This window comes from Adiantum capillus-veneris, chromosome 15 (genome assembly GCF_014529385.1).
Source record: "Adiantum capillus-veneris isolate H3 chromosome 15, ASM1452938v2, whole genome shotgun sequence".
Classification (NCBI taxonomy): domain Eukaryota; kingdom Viridiplantae; phylum Streptophyta; class Polypodiopsida; order Polypodiales; family Pteridaceae; genus Adiantum; species Adiantum capillus-veneris.
Genome location: NC_140945.1, coordinates 79,837,670 through 79,848,739, shown reverse-complemented (window position 1 = coordinate 79,848,739; position 11,070 = coordinate 79,837,670).

The window sequence follows — 11,070 nt, the reverse complement described above, 5'->3', positions numbered from 1 at the left end:
AGAAGTTGACTTTGAAGAGGTGAAACCCAATGTGAAGATGATTGGGGCTTCAAAAGCTTGGACTTTCTTGCTAAAACACCATTTGAGAGAATGATACCCCTCTGACAGTTTCCTTTTATGATTTTTTTTTTTCTACTCTCCCATGTTCTTCATCCCCTTCTAAGCCCCCCCTTTGGCAAGGTTGTAACTCCTCACATTGTACCACCTCAAAGGTTGATGGATTACTGTTTGATTTTGTGAAAACTTTGGCTTCTTGCATGATAGGTTCCTCCATGCTTAATATACATGGGTCATACCGATGCTTTTCAACATCCTCAAACACTACTTGAAGATTATCCTCACATGTATTCAACTCACACTCTTCTGCTTTGTTTTGGAGTTGGCATTCCATGTACACAATCATCTCTTTATGATCAATGTGGTCCATGATCTCCCCACCTATGATTTCATCTTCTTCTTCACTCTCTTCTTTTAGACAAGATACAATCTCAGAACATTCCATAAGATCAAGGTTACCTTCAAGGCCTTCATTCTCCATAGAGTCATGTTGCACAAAAGCTTCGTCTGCTCGGACTAGAAATTGACCCTCTGCCAAAAGGTTGGATGTATCCATTATTGAATCATCAATGCCATTTGAGATATCTTGTGTCGATTTTTGCATGCTTGTGATAAAGGTAGAAGAAAGAGATTCCACATTTGAATCTTGGCCACACACTTTAGCACTTGAATAATCAGTTGGCATGTAAGTAACTTCTTCAACATTTGTGGGAGTAGAAGGAGACAAGTATGGCAAAGGAGATGACTCCTTGATAGAAACACTTTCATGATGGTTGGTTCTTCCAGCATGATGGAAACCATTTTTGATGTAGAAGTACTTGTGAAACTTCCTTCGGGAAATAGTGACCGCTTCTTCAAAGGTAGAGGGTCCACTACAAGTAACCTTAGTCTTTAAGAAAGCAGACAAACCTGAAATAAATTGCTCCATTTTTACATAATCTGGAAATGTAGAACTAAACCCATATCCTCCCCATTGACAAGAAAAAATATCCTCATAAGCATAGTAGTCTTCACCATGTTGTTGAAGTCTCCCTAATGAAGCCCATGCTTTCTCCATTGTTGAAAATTTAGAGAATCTGGTCTTCAAAGCTTTAATAATTTGGATATACCCATCTTCAATCTGAGAAGACATACTCCAAAACCATTGCTCAGCGTTGCCACTAAGGCATGTTGAGATGTAGAGAGAAAGAGAGAGAGACGACACAAGAGACACACCATATACGCTCCCAAAGACTGATTCATATTGAGGACAAGATACAAATATATAGGTGAGACCAAGTTTAGTAGAGTGAGCCATATATAGCTCCAACACCCCCACTCAAATAAAGGTATCTAGCCTTGGATGAAAAAACCCTTGGGGAGTTCAAGGGAAAAACCCAAGCCCCTATACAATGTGAAATATGAACCAGTGGTGATGATGTGAAAGTGAATTGTGCATCTATGTACAAATATTCAAGTGACGTAGATATCACAAGGTGCAAATGTGGAGTGTGCATAGTGCATGGTACCTAAAAGATTACAATGTCATATGTACAAAGCTATTACAATAGAAAAGAAGCTAATCTAGAAAGAGTGAGGCCGAAGCAACTCCAAGCTCCGAGCGCAAGAGGATGAAACGTGACTCATTGAGGCCTTTGGTCAAAATGTCTGCAATCATCTGGTCACTTGGACAGTGTTCAACCATAATGGTTCCCTTGCGTACTTCATACCTGACATAGATAATGGACAGCAATGTGCTTTGACTTATTATGTTGAACATAGTCTTTTGCAAGACTAATAGCACTTTGGTTGTCACACCGCAAGGGTGTTCTAGAAAGAGGACAGTGACCAATATCAACCAGCATTTGTCGAAGCCAAATCAACTCACGAGCTGCAAGTGATGCCGCAACATATTCTGACTCAGTCGTAGAAACTGCAACACAACGTTGTTTCTTGCTGGTCCAAGAAACAAGACAACCATTTATAAAGAAGCAATTTCCACTAGTAGATCGCATAGATAAATGTGAGCTTGCCCAGTCTGCATCTGTGTAACCCAAAAGAGAAAGAGATTGCATAGAATCCGATGTGAGTTGTCGTCGATAGACTAAACCAAAATCTGTAGTGCCTTTCAAGTATTTCAATACACGCTTTGCAGCAGACCAATGCTTAAGAGAAGGACATGCAAGATGTTGTCCAAGATAGTTAGCAGCGAACAGAATATCAGGACGAGTGTTCATGCCAACAAACTGAAGACATCCAATCAAGTTAGCATAAGGTTGATTTGTGACAAGTTGACCGCCATTGTCAGAAGTATTCTTCGTAGAGCTCACAAGACAAGGTGTGTTGGCTGAATGTGCAGATTCCATACCAAATTTTTGAATAGTATCTGCAATAAACTTTGACTGTCGAAGGAATAAAATACCTTTTGTACGGTTCCGTTGGATTTGAATGCCAAGACAAGTGTGAATCTCTCCAAGATCCACCATATCGAATGCAGAAGACAATAAATTTTTCACTTGCTGAAGAAATCCCAAATCATTGGAAACAAGGATGGTATCATCCACATAAAGAGCAAGAATCACAAAACTGCTACCTTGGCGTTTTATGTATAAGTTGGGGTGTGACGAGCAAGAGATGAATCCTTTAGAGGTGAGAAAAAGATCAAATTTTGTATACCAGGCTCGCGAAGCTTGTTTGAGACCATATAGTGTCTTATGGAGTTGAGCAACAAGGTCTTCTTTACCTGGAATAACAAACCCTTCTGGTTGTTCCATATAAATTTCCTCTTCCAAGTCACCATTAAGAAAAGCAGTTCGCACATCCATTTGATGAGCTTCTAAATCAAATTGAACAGCAAATGCCAATAAAACTCAAACACTTGTAATGCGAACAACTGGTGAAAAAGTCTCTTGATAATCAACACCAGCTACTTGGGAGTAACCTTTTTCAACTAAACGCGCCTTGAAATTGTCAAAAGATCCATCTGCTTTTACTTTTGTTTTATACACCCACTTACATTTAATAGCTGTATGACCAGGAGGTAATTCAGTTAGTATCCATGTACCTTTAGAGATAAGAGAATCGTACTCTGCTTCCATAGCCTCTTGCCATTGATCCTTTTGTGGTGAAGAGATAGCTTCATCATAAGTAACGGGATCTTCAAAAGTAGAAAAAGCATTATCAGCAATATCGTCATCATAAACATGACATGAGCCATGTTCAAAATCAATAGGCAGATCAACAAAAATATCAATATCATCATTGGCAACATTTGGATTGGATGGTTGTGAGGAGGAAAGTTGCTCTATAGGAAGTGTTTCATCTTCTGAAAGAAATGGAAAAGCCTGAAGCAATGATTTAGTATCATCAGAATCATCCATGGACCATGAGCCTCCCATAAGCTGTTCGTTAAAAGTAGCATCACGATTCACAGTTACTTTCTTGGAGGAAGGGTCATAGAATTTGTAGCCTTTGTAAGTGTCAGAATATCCAATAAAAATAACTTTAAGACCAGGAGCATCAAGCTTTGTTCGTGTTTCTTTGGGAACATGAATATAAGCAATACATCCAAAGGTTCGAAAATGAGATACAAAAGGAATGTCACCTGTCCATGCTGTGATGGGTATCTTACCAGAGGGTGCAGTAGTAGGAAGATGATTCTGAATAAATGTTGTTGTCAAAGTAGCTTCAGCCCAGAAAAAACGAGATAAGCCAGAATGAATCAGCATACATCTTACAGCATTGAGAATAGTGCGATTCTTTCGTTCAGCAACACCATTCTGTTGAGGCGAATATGGAATAGTGTGTTCATGATGAATTCCACTGTCAGCACAGTAACTCACAAACTCTCGAGAAACATATTCGCCTCCATTGTCACTACGAAGCTTCTTAAGGCGACGACCAGTTTGAAGTTCCACAGCCTTGTGGAATTGTTTGAAAACAGATAAGGCTTCAGATTTTTGTCTAAGTAGAAATACAGTCGTATACCTTGAGAAATCATCAATGAAAGTAATGAAGTAGCGATATTGTGATCTCGAAGAAGGTAGAGGTCCACATATATCAGTATGAACAAGATCCAAGATGTCATGAGAATGAGTTGTATTTGAAAGAGGAAAGGGTTTACGATTGTGTTTCCCAAGAGCACAAAATTCACAAATTCCCATATGGGGATGGGCTTTAAGATCCATGCCATGAACAAGATCACGACGTTGAAGATCAAGGAGTTTTGAGAAATCAGCATGAACAAAACAGTGATGCCATACTTTGCAATCATGATCACCTGGAGCAGTGAAAATATTTGCTACAGCATCGTTGAGAGAGAGTTCAAATAAATTACCGTTTCGAGGAGCAGTGGCTATAGTCTGTCCATCTTTCTCAATTCGGCATTTGGTATAATCAAATCCAACAAACAGACCAAGATCAACAAGTCTAGCAACTGAAAGAAGATTACGTTGAAGATCTGGTACATGTAATACTCCTCGCAAAATTCGAGTGGAAGAAGATAAGGTACCAAGATATAGGTCTCCAATACCCTTTACTTGACAAGTAGTATCATCACCAAGATAAACAACACGTTGAACTGGCAGTGGATGATAGTTATGGAGCCACTTAGACTGATATGTCATATTTCCTGTAGCACCAGAATCGACAATAAAAAGTGATCCATCACGTACATGAAGTATTCTGTCTGGAGCAACTGAACATAGGATGCAACTTGTTTCTGGTACAATGTTGTTTCGATGTTCAGTAGCATATGCTCTATTCCGATCTGTGTCGAATCGACGCTTATAGCACATATGAGTGGGATGATTAGATCGTCCGCAATATTCACAAGAAGAAGAAGAAGAGTCTCTAGATAAACGTGGTTGTTTTGTGGTAATATTGTGTTCTTCATCATATTGACGTGCCCAACAATCATCTTCAGTATGGCCATTTCTGTTGCAGTAAGAACATTGCTTATTAGGAAATTTGAGACGAGAGAAAATATTACCGCGACGGCCACCTCTGCGGTTTCCTCGTTGAAATGGACGCCTTCGAGCATAAAAAGCACGTTCCATCTGTTGTGACTCAGTCTCCTCTTGTGAAATCATAGCTGTATCGTGACCAGCATTCCGATGTTCTTGACGTTGAGAGTATTCAATTAAAGACATGCAAGCTTGGTCGAAATCAAGACCATCTTTATTAGAGAGAATAGTAACAATGTTATCATAAGAAGAGTCCTTCACCGTATCAAGGAGAAGTGTAATCAGTTGCTTTTGTGGAACAGGATCCGCGGTAGCAGCAAGTTGATTAATAATAGATTTGAAAGACTCAATATGTCCCGTCATGGCAGTACCAACTTCATATTGTAACTTGTTAAGCAACCCTCTCAAATAAAGTATTTCTGTAACAGATTTCTTCTGAAAGTTTGCAATAAGGTACTTCCATACGTCATGGGAAGTAGGCAGTTCATACATATCAAGCAAAAGGGAATCAGTAAGAGCAGAAAGAATATACCGACGAGCTGCTTTATCACGTCGTTGCCAATCCGTATAGGCAACATTCCAATCTTCAAATATAGGTCCTTCAGTGATAAGCACGTTATCATTATCCGTATCAACAGGCTGAGGCGGACAAACACGATTTCCAAGAACAACATCGGAGAGTTCATCGCCTTCAAGAATTAACAACATCTTTGCTTTCCAGCCTGGAAATCCTTGACCTTGGAAAGGAGGAACAGAACGTTGGCCAGAAGGAAAGCCGTTGACGAGAATATTCATAGCCATATCTTTTTGCGAGAAGACGTATAAGATAAGATCGCAGAATATGCACACCATATATGGTGAAGGCCGCAATTGAGAATGAGAGAGATATGAGTACTGCGTTCTGTCAACGATAAACGTAAGAAGGATGCTCAAGGAACGTCCAAAGATGTGAGAGACGTCACCCAAAAAAGACAGGGTAAAGGAGACGTTAATAATAAACGAGTCCTCAAAATAGAGTGGCGTGAGACGCAAGATTGACGGCCACAATACAAATAGCAAAAAGCTAAATCTTCTCGAAAAAGTTAACGCCAAAATAAGAAAAATGATCGCGGACGCTTCACGAAGAAGTAGGACGAAGAAAGTTGCGTCAAGCTCTATTGCAGTAAAAACAGCAAACTTTCTGCTGCGAACTCCGATTGACGCAAACCTAGAACTCAAATCGAAGAGCTCGAGGAGACGAACAAGCTTTTCCCACTTCTCCAAATTTTGAGCAGAACAGCAAGAAAAATTGAGATGAAGTTCAGGGTGTCATTAACAAGAAAACGTAATCAACGATTAGATTGATTATAAATAAACGCCACATAAAACACTAATCATATTCTTCTTAACACAAAACAACCACAGTTAACAAGAATCAACGCTAAAAAATAAAATTTGTAACAATTTTGAATCTTACATGCGAATCGCATACACATACTGTTGTCACCATGAATTGAATCGGCGCGTGATCGTTACCGCTCTGATACCATGTTGAGATGTAGAGAGAAAGAGAGAGAGACGAGACAAGAGACACACCATATACGCTCCCAAAGACTGATTCATATTGAGGACAAGATACAAATATATAGGTGAGACCAAGTTCAGTAGAGTGAGCCATATATAGCTCCAACAAGGCACAGCAATAGAAAATCCCCTTTTTCAATGTCATCCCTTTTACCAAGGATATGACAAACCATTCTAAAATTAGTAAGAAAATCATCAACATCTTCTTCTAGATTTCTGAAGAAGATTGGGATATCATCAAAGGTTCCAAACAATCACTTTCTCTCATGACATCAACGAACTACACAAAGTTTTGAAAGGTCTTTCAACATGAATTTCATATTCTTATGTGAAAATGTTTTTTTCCTTTCTTATGTTATGCTAATCCAAACCATATTCTAGATCAATTTTTGTTGCATTGAAATTAAACTCACTCATACAAGTTTTCATGATTCATATAATCTTCTTGATTATGCAAAAATTCAAGCATTCATGCAATACAACAACAATAACCACAAGGTCATTTCTCCATGGGGGCACCAATTTGAGGCGGTCTGGGGCGGGCAACAAGAAGCGCGGCCTCTAAACACCCTTCGAAGCTCCCGTGCTGCTCAATTGGGGCTAGGGCAAGCACAATCAAAGACAACAACAACCCACAGCTAGAAACCAAACAAGAAAAGGGGCAACACCTAGTTGTAGATGCGAACTAGGACGCACGTGATATCTCCTTGTACTCAAAAGAACAAAGAGACGGGAATGCAAGATAGCCACACACACCAAACACAAACATTCACCACGCCAGAGAGAGGTAAAGAGCACCAATCAACTTGAGCAACTCAGTCTTAGACTTAAAGACTAAATGCACACAAAGCTTGATGAGAAATAGAGAGACAACACAAAACTTGACATTGTTGCCAATACACAAATTGTCTTAGGGTCACGGGAGCCCTCTCACCGAGCACCCTCTTACAATTTACCTTTTAGGCAAACAATTCAACAAGCCCTCAAACCACCAAGCATGAAATGGCACAACAAACTTCAAGGACAATATATCTTCAACCACTTGATGAGCCAACTTATCAAGTCAATTTGGAGAGAGGAGTCGTAGTTGCAGCATACAATTGCACCCAAAACTATAAATATTATTTATGCACAAGAGTAGGCTACAAGTGTGGTGAAGAGTATGACATACACTCCACTCCTCTAGATGGCATAACTAACTTCAAGATTCTCCATGCACCTATGTGTAATGATGGAATAGAGCACTCACGATGCACACACTCTACATAGCTAGGCTTGAAGAGTGGTGTGTTATGTGTTGAGAATGGTGTGGTGTAGTGTGATCATGTGATGATTTACAAGGGGAGAGAAGGGCTCCATTTATAGGTTTTAGAAGCCCCGATTTGGATTAGGCCTAATTAAGTTTATTTGAAGGTATAAAAGATTATGCATACTGTTATTTATTTTTAATGAGGGTGGGTCTCTCTTGTCCTTTGAGTCACATGGATGTGGGCTCAAGGGAAGAGAATTATTGAGGATGAAAGGAGAGAGGATTGAGTGAATAATTTGGGAGTGCCTACTCTAGTAGAGGGTGCATTTTACAATAAGGTTAGTGGTTAGTAGTTAGTAATTATCACTAAAAAATATTTAAAAAATCATTCACCAAATGGTGAGATATATGATGAGAAAAGTTAGAGAAGGGATAAGCTTGTAAAGCAAGGTTGAAGCTTGGAGAAGTTGACATTCACCTCTTTACAGCACCGGTAGAAGAAGCGGTCAGCATGGCGAAGTAGCACGTGTCGATGAAGCTATGTTATCTTCAAACCTTGGAAAATTCATGATAAAAGCCTTCATTTGCAGAGGTTATCCTTGGATTTTTGCTGATTTTTTGAAGTTCTTTACAACTTTTGATTTTTGAGTGTGGCTGCATAGCATGGGCAAACTGGGGTCCACCAATAAAAACATAGCTCACAGCTCGTAGCTCCACACAATATGAAAACATTTGAGGTAAAAGTTCAGCTCACGAGCTACAACTTTTCTTTGTATCACCTTTCCAAATTCAAGGAGCATGTGATCTTTAAAAATTCAGCAAAACCGACTGTTTTTTCCACTACACAAGGTCCTTGTGAGGTCCTTCTTTGGATGATTCTTTTGAATACCGTCAAGAGTGAGCTCCTCATGGTGCATGCATGCATGCCACATACCCTTGACCTTATTTGGTAGTTCTATAATTGAAGATATTGTTGAGATCATGATATAAGTGAATAGTACAACTAAGAAAATCAAATATTTAGGGGTCTAAAAAAATATGTACATGTCAAATATAAATAATATAGGTGGAAAAAATATGAAGGCGTCAAAATAAATCTCTCTCCTTATAAGTCTACCATAAAAAGATGAATATTTTTTGTGTTCTAATTTATGAGAGTAAAAGAGAATAGATGTATCAAGGAAAAATCACAATAGTGAAAAAATATACACATAAATAAAACTAGTTTTTTTGGATTTTTGTTGGGATGGAGTTACACCAAAAATAAGAGAAGCTTGCATGAAATTATTTTTATATGGAATAAAGAGTATGCAAAATGATAAGAAAAAATATGTTAATGGTGAGTCAATGTACATAGCATAAATAACACACCATAGGTAGAAATATATTAATAAATACCAAAATAATTATGAAAAATCCTTTTATTTAGGCCCTATATACAATGAAATATTTACACACAAATGGGCCATAATATACTGATAATGTTTTATTTTTTAAAATATTTTTTATTATTTTTTGGCGCAACTAGCCTAGTGACTAGCTAATTGAGGGTTTTTTAAGAAGATATGGGAAAAGTCCCCTAACTCACACACACACCTATGTACAGTGAAATGGTAGGGATAACCAAAATGTTTGAGTGATTTGATAGGGTGAGGTAGCTTACTATGGAAATTATGGACAACCGAAAAACGGCTATCAATACATTGGAGTGCCCTCAATAGCCGCATTCACTGCTCTAATCACTTGGCTAGGACGTTTTTCATGGCGCTCCGTAAGCTTTTGTATTGATGGACCCTTCCCAATGTGTTTTCCATGGTTGTATGAAATGACCTTTTTGCTCTGTAAGATGGAATTTTCAAGGTCGGTTGTACATGCATCATATAATGATATGCGTTTATGGAAACCCTCCGCTGCTAGCCAGCTGCCATGCTTGCTCTTCGCAAGGTTAGTGCGTGGTGTGTTTGGTCCATCAAAGCTACTTTGTATGCATGTCATAATGCCACCCCAATGTGCAATACGAATTTCCCACCAACTAAGCCATGAATCCATGTATGGAATGTTACGGTCTATGCAATGACCGTTACGCCACCATTGGCATATCAGACGAGCCTCCGCTGCTACAGCCTCTTTTGTTGGTGCTCGCCTCCACTTCTCACACATTTCTTTGTGTGTGTGTTGAGAAGCTTGCACCACATACTTTATTGTGTGTTGATTCAAGCTTTGCTTCCAATGGAAAAGACAAGAACGCTCTCGACCGCTCATTGTATTGGTCTTTTCACCACCATTGAAAGCAATTCGAACAGCATTCCAATTTTCTTGAGCTTCATCATCCATGTAGCCGAAGAAATTTTCTTTGTCACACCCACATGATATCATTACATCATTAAGGCACTCGCAAAACAAACATTGCGTTTCCATGTCTTCCTGTTTCATTTCACAAGTTGCAATAGTCAAAAGGTCCTGCATGCTGCAAACAAATTGTTTCAGAGAGAGTAAATGGAATGCCACAAAGCTCTTAAGATAGGCCATGTACCTTGGATCATAGACATGACATGCCATAGTCACCCAATCGTTAACACGTCTGGTGTGATCAAACAAGATCCATGCACGTCAAAGAACACCATCCCGATCTTGTCTCATTTGGTTGACTAGGTCCACACCGGATGTCGGACCCAATTGTGGACATTTTGAAGACATAAAATTTCTCCCTATCCATACCTTGACCAGGAAACCGGCTTCCATGGAAAAACTCATATGTGCAGTCTCGCTTCAGTTTTAGGAGTGCATCAATGCCAAAAGATTCTTTGTCAACCCCTCTACGTAAAATAGATACTGACCTCCAAAACCTGCCAATGTTAAAAGTGTTTAGATTAAAAAATAATTTAGCATAGAGTTTTGCATCGAAATAAGAATCTACGAAATGCTCATACCAGTTATCTTGCACCAATGGGCCCAGCTCCTCAGTGATTGCAAATAGTTGTTGCTCGCCTAAAATACCTTCGTTGGTGTTGTTGCGAAGAAGTGTTGCACTTATAATTTCTTTTGCCAAACACATTTGAACCTTCCTGGCTCCTGCGTGTGGGTCAATAGTCAAAATCCTTTGCACCATCAGCTTGGTGTTGTCCGTTAGTGTTTTGGATGTGCCGCTGTGCACATCGTGTCGATGTGTGCCAGGATGAATCATGACTCTAGTGGCAGTCTCATCGGATGGCATGACATAGTATACTACACAATCACATGTTGCAATACAAAAAGCAA